Below are 6,084 nucleotides of genomic sequence, written 5' to 3' on the forward strand. Positions count from 1 at the left end.
ATTATAAGTAAAACTGGTAAACTTTATCAAACTCTTCTAGACATAAATAAAATGGATATTCACAACTCTTGAGTATCAGTGGAGAGCATGGTTTTGAAGTCAGTTTTGAGGGGAAAATGAGTATATTTAGTAATTATCATACTCATTGTGTTAGATGCTCTCTACCAACAGGGTTCAATACAAAAGCATAGAAAAGGTGTGTGCCCAGGGACAAATGATAAATAGGGACAAATGATAGATACAGGATCTTTTCATAGCCACTGCAAAAGGAATGGCAATAGCCGTGCCCTGTCTTCCTCCAAGTGTTATGCTTTATTAGTTAAGTATATTACAAGGCCATTAATAGTTTTAAAACTGTGTGTTGAAGAGGGTATCAAGAAGGATAGGTTTAGCTATGGTCACTTTCTTTACCTTACATTGGAGTAACTGCAGTATCCTAGCTTGACGTCCATCTTCCCTAGCAACTCTCCCCAAGCGTACTATGGCAACAGCTGGTTACTCCCACCAGAGGGGCAATACTGGGTTGAACTGCATTACAGCCCTTGTGTTGTCTCTTTTAAGGGACACTGCCATGTGGACACAGATCCTCCATGTTATTAAAGAGTGCAGTGAAGTCCCCACTTGCGGTGCTGTCCCATAAGACACATTTGGAGTGTCCTTGCAAACTGCAATAGAAAAGAAGTCATCCAATACACTGATTTCCACTCTTAGTTTTGCAACAACATTCATTCTCTGTGCATTTTTGTTCCTCACCGTTCTTCAAAATGACCTGATCTCATAGGCTTCTTCCACCGATGAGCCCTTACTTTGAACTCCCAGGATGTTCTCCATTTTCCTTTTTTTTTTTTTTTTTTTTCTAATCAGTTTCCTTCCTTGGTCTCTACTCCATCGGTCAGAAAATAAACACGTATCTCTATACATGCATGGTATCAACAGCAGCATAAAAACGAATTTAATGCCATTCCTTATCAAGATCATTACTTCAGTGGATACATGAGAGAGGCCAGGGCTGGAACTGGAGCATTATCCTGGCTAGCTCGGTATGTAGCATAGCAACCAAGACCGGCACACAGCAGAACCATGGGTTGAGTTTTATGATCAAATCTTTAATGAGTATCTTGCAGCTTGTTATAGAAAAGTATTTTCAATTAGCTAAATATGTGTAATAATTGAATAAGCACCACTAGAAGAAATGAGCTTCCAGCCCTAAAAGCATTTAAACAGAGCTTATGAGACCAACTTGAAGTCAATTTCCAAAAAACACGTTTCTCTTGCTGTGGACTGGAAGGATGCTGAGGGCAAATGACCATTTACCTAGATTGTATTTTATATAAAAACGCTGGTGCTCCCATGAAATTGTCACACATACTAAATTATCTTTATTCTCTTAAGCATCCTGTGAAATAAATCAAGAGCTGTGCTTAATAATAAACGTGCCAGTGGTGTGCGGTGGCTCAGGAGGCAGAGGCAGAAGGATTATGAGTTCCGTGCCAACCTGGGTTATGTAAGTAATCCGAGGCAAGCATGGACTATAGAGACCCTGTTTCAAAAAAAGCAAGCTAATTAACCGACTCGCAACCAATTAATAAATAAATTAATAAGCAGTGAGACAGGCTCAGGGAAAATTCCCACAAAACTCTAGAGGTGAAAAAAACCTAGCTTAACTGACATCCTATACCAGCCAGCTCCATTCATAAAACTGTGGATGCAAATGATCAGTGACTCCCTGTCTCTCTTTTGGCTCGCTGTCTCAAAGTCTTCAGCCTTAAATCCTTGTATTAGACAGGACAGAAGGGAAAAGAAGATGGATCCCTCAGACCCACCTCCAGTGTTCTCCTTCCTCCAGCTAGGTCTAAGCACCTACATTTCAGCATCTCCAAAAAGAGTCACTAGCTGGGAATCAAATCCTCAATACGTGTGTTTTTCTTGGAGTAAATCATCCCGAAATGGGTTAGAATCTGTTGGGTTTGCTGGCTAAGGAAGTCATCTTTCACAGTCGCTACAAAGTTCTAGGATGCCATGAGTCAGGGAAGAACAACTGGGGGGAATGCCTTTATTTTCATTATCTCTGTCTCCTGCAGTCTGGGTTCAGGTATGTGTGAAATCCACGGGGTTTTGCTCACCTCAAGCTAGTATTTTAGTGGCCCTAGAATTTTAGGCAACAGAGTTGTCTTTGGGAGTCTTCCTAATGTTTTAGCCATTCCAGTATCAAGTATCACCTTGCCACCTTGCTAGTCCCGGGTGGCCTCTGGGCCCATATTCGCCTGGTTTCTTGTCACTGTGCTTTTGTAAGCAGGCCAGAATCTGCTGTGACACAGGCTGGTAAGCATGCACAAGTTCTTTCGGAATCCAGGACTCCAAGTCCTGCTGTCTACTTGTCTCATGATTTATGGCTGGAGGGGTGCTCTCCTGCAAGCTATTGGACAACAATGATAAAGGAGGTTAGCGGTGTCTCTGTGGGCTTCCCGTTACACCCCTTTTTTAAAAAAAATAGTTACCATTTAGAAGCATTTAGTAGGGCATAGAGTGCTAAGGGTAGAAAACCATTTCTGCTCACAGCTGACTCCTCTTCAAATTTCTAAACCAGAAAGAAAAAAAATAAATCACAATTACCAGTATAATTTTGCCTGTCTGTCCTGTCCTTGTCAAACGGATAATATTCCATGTAGCATGATAACGACGGCTCTGATCCATTCTTTTCCTTTGGTTTCCAACTTTGAACCTCAGAGCTGGGCTACAGCATCCTTGCTTGCCAAAGGTGATGGCTCGCCCAGGCCCCCTTAACTGTGTAATAATCTGCAGCGTCCCCACCAGTAAGGAGGCAGTGACACCGATTTATTAAAATCGGATGGGAGAACTATGAGCGTGGCATTGCATATCTGAACATGATGCCTGTGGATTTACTCCTGCTAAACAGTGGACAATAAGGTGGTAACCTCACATTTGGGATAGCAGATCTCTTTATTAATCTCATGTATTTATTTGTTCCATGTGGGAGGAGGAGACACGATGGTCAGGCCACTCAGGTGGGTGGCAGAGGACAACTTGGGTCAGTCAGTGCCCTCCTACCGGGTGGGCCCCAGGGGTTTTTTTTTTTTTTTTTTTTTTTTTTGGATGTGCTCATTTATTTTTACATAAAGAAGTAAACCTTAGTCAACTATTTAATAGGATGTGGAACCTCTTCAGAATTGATCAATATTTTGATTTTTAAATTGCCAGTTCATATAATTACATTGTACAAAATTACAGAAGAATATTTAGGGCCATTTCACAAATTCAGAAATTCTGTCCAAATCTTAAGTCAGACCCATTGGATATTTTTTAATGAAGCTCAAGTCAGAACCTCAAGCAATTTTTATAATCAAGAATTCTATCACAATCTACTGAAAGACATACTACTTTGATACCTACTGAAGGACAGTAGAAAAATACTAACATTTCCATCATTAAGCTATTTGTTTCAATATGATTAGAAAACTTTGTAAAAAAAAAGTAAAAACAGCGAAATTCAAAGGACACAACAGCCTCAATTATGAGCTAATCTCTGGCACCATTTTTGACACTGGGTAGTGAGACTCATCATGCAAAGAGCACAGCTGTGTGTTCAGAACCAAGGCTGCCATGAAGTCCTATAGAGACACACTGGAAAGGGCTGCCAGAAGCTCTCTGGACTCTTTTTTTTCTTCCTTTTTTACTTTATTAACTTGAGTATTTCTTATTTACATTTCGAATGTTATTCCCTTTCCCGGTATCCGGGCAAACATCCCCCTCCCCCCTCCCCTTCCTTATGGGTGTTCCCCTCCCAACCCTCCCCCCATTGCCGCCCTCCCCCCAACAGTCTAGTTCACTGGGGGTTCAGTCTTAGCAGGACCCAGGGCTTCCCCTTCCACTGGTGCTCTCACTAGGCTATTCATTGCTACCTATGAGGTTGGAGCCCAGGGTCAGTCCATGTATAGTCTTTGGGTAGTGGGCCCCAGGATTTAACTTAGATGGGCATCAGTCTTGGTAGCAAGTGCCTTTAATTGCAGAACCATCTTTCTGGGTTCTGTAGTTCCTCACAATGGTTATAGCGTGGTCTTTCTACCAGTATAAAGCAATATTATTAAGACTTCCCTATAAATGCTCTTTTTATTTAAAGGTCAAAATAGGTTAATGCCTCTCCTTGGGTGGTACCTGGGTAACGAGGACTCCAGTGTAAGAACTGAAATTCAATACATGTGCAAACAATTCTAGGCTGAACTATTCTAAGGCTGCCTACCTTCGCACTGAAAATATCCATCCAAATTATCCCTCTCCACTTAGCAGAGAGAGGAGGGGGGGGGTGTGGGAGTCAGCGAAGGCATTTTTAAAAGCACCTCTTCAGAGAGGCAGCTCATGTTTGATCACAGATAAAATGCTCTGCACAGTACCAAGAGAGGAGGTGTCTATGCATTTAATGACTCTGTAAGTCGGGGCTTTAACATTTTATTGTTGTTTTTCTTTATTGCCAGGGAGTCTACTCTTCTCTGAGAGTGTTAGGGGTAACGTGTGGTAAGCGCATTACCAAAATCAGTCTACGATTAATTAGCTGACATTCACTGAGTGCTGAATACGTGTCCATAACTGAGTTAAAATGAGAATGGTGGCTGGATAGCTCAGTCTTTCTAATACACTTATGATCTAGTTGAAAAGATGGTGTAAAACCCCTGAAGCTTCTGAGCCCCATAAACTAATATACTCGAGAGTGGAGGGGCAGAACACATAGTGAATGTAGTTGAGGTGCATGGTGGGGCCACCCAGAGTATTTATTTATAAGGTGGCTCTGTGAAACACTTGGATCAGAAAGGATGTATAAGATCAGTGGTGGGTCCTTGGAGAAAGAGCCTATGTTCCTTTCTTCTTGTCTCTCTGCCTTCGAACAACGCATCATCTGAATTTCTTCTGTGAACAACTATTTAGCCTACAGCTCCACTCCTAGAATCTGAGATGGCTTTGTGATGACCACACATGAGATTAGCTGCTAAGTGGGGGCCCAGGCTTTGAGAGAGCTTGCGTGTTCCCGGCTATCCACTTTCTTGGAACCTAATCACCTTCTTTGTACAAGCCCAGGCTGTCTGCTGAGGAACAGAATTGATTCTCCTTTCATTCAATTTATTATTTTATGTGTATGGGTGTTTTGCCTGCGTGAATTCAAGTCCATTAACACGTGCGCCTGTGCCTGTGCCGGCCACAAGAGGGCATCAGACTCCCCAGGAACTGGAGTTAAAGACATTTGGGAGCAACCATGTAGGTGCTAGAACTTGAATTCAGGTCCTCTGAGAAAGCCCCCAGGCTCTTAACTGCAGAGCCATCCTTCCAGCCTTCTTTATGATGTGAACTATCTCTGCTGAGGCCATTAAAGGTTAGCCACCCTCCCCCATCCCCACCGCCAGCAGAAGAACAAATTGTGCCAAGCCTTATACTAACCCTATACTAATCACCATAGACTCAGGCAAATGGGTGTGGATCCTGTTTGGGCCAACAGTTTTGGGAATAGATTGCTATGCACTGCTAAGTGATTGCTTGGAAGCTGAAAGGCAGAGAGAGAGGAAGTGTTACAAGTAAAACCCAAACCGGGGAAAGGGAATAACATTTGAAATGTAAATAAAAAAATTATCCAATAAAAAAAAACCCAATGAATCAAAACCATACTGGATTAGACCTAAGAGCAATATGGGGGGACTGACAGGTTTGGATTCTCAACTTTCAATAAATAGGAAACCAGAATTCAAGATTATTGGAGACCAGCACTACCATGCTGCTGTATGGTGGGTTTTCTTTATTCTTTTATTGGATATTTTATTTACATTTTAAATGTTACCCCTTTTCCAGGTTTTCCCTCCAGAAACCTGCTATCCCCTCCCCCCTCCCCCTGTTTCCATGAGTGTGCTCCCCCACCTACCCATCCACCCCTCCCTCCTCCCCACCCTGACATTCCCCTACACTGGGGCATCGAGCCTTTCCAGGACCAAGGGCCTCTCCTCCCATTGATGCCCAACAAGGCCATCCTCTGGTACATACGTGGTTGGAGCCATAGGTCCATCCCTGTGTACTCTTGGGTGGGTT

At 42.7% G+C, this 6,084-nt stretch overlaps 1 long non-coding RNA gene across 1 annotated transcript; it reads right to left on the reverse strand.

Annotated features, from left to right (window-relative positions):
• Positions 1-1,081: 1,081 nt before the first annotated feature.
• Positions 1,082-5,857, reverse strand: LOC120097371 (uncharacterized). The gene is made up of 2 exons (XR_010058442.1): positions 5,446-5,857; positions 1,082-2,578 (listed from the first exon to the last, which is right to left on the reverse strand). It is a non-coding gene; the product is annotated as an uncharacterized LOC120097371 (long non-coding RNA).
• Positions 5,858-6,084: the final 227 nt, after the last annotated feature.

Source organism: Rattus norvegicus, chromosome 16, assembly GCF_036323735.1.
Source record: "Rattus norvegicus strain BN/NHsdMcwi chromosome 16, GRCr8, whole genome shotgun sequence".
NCBI lineage: Eukaryota > Metazoa > Chordata > Mammalia > Rodentia > Muridae > Rattus > Rattus norvegicus.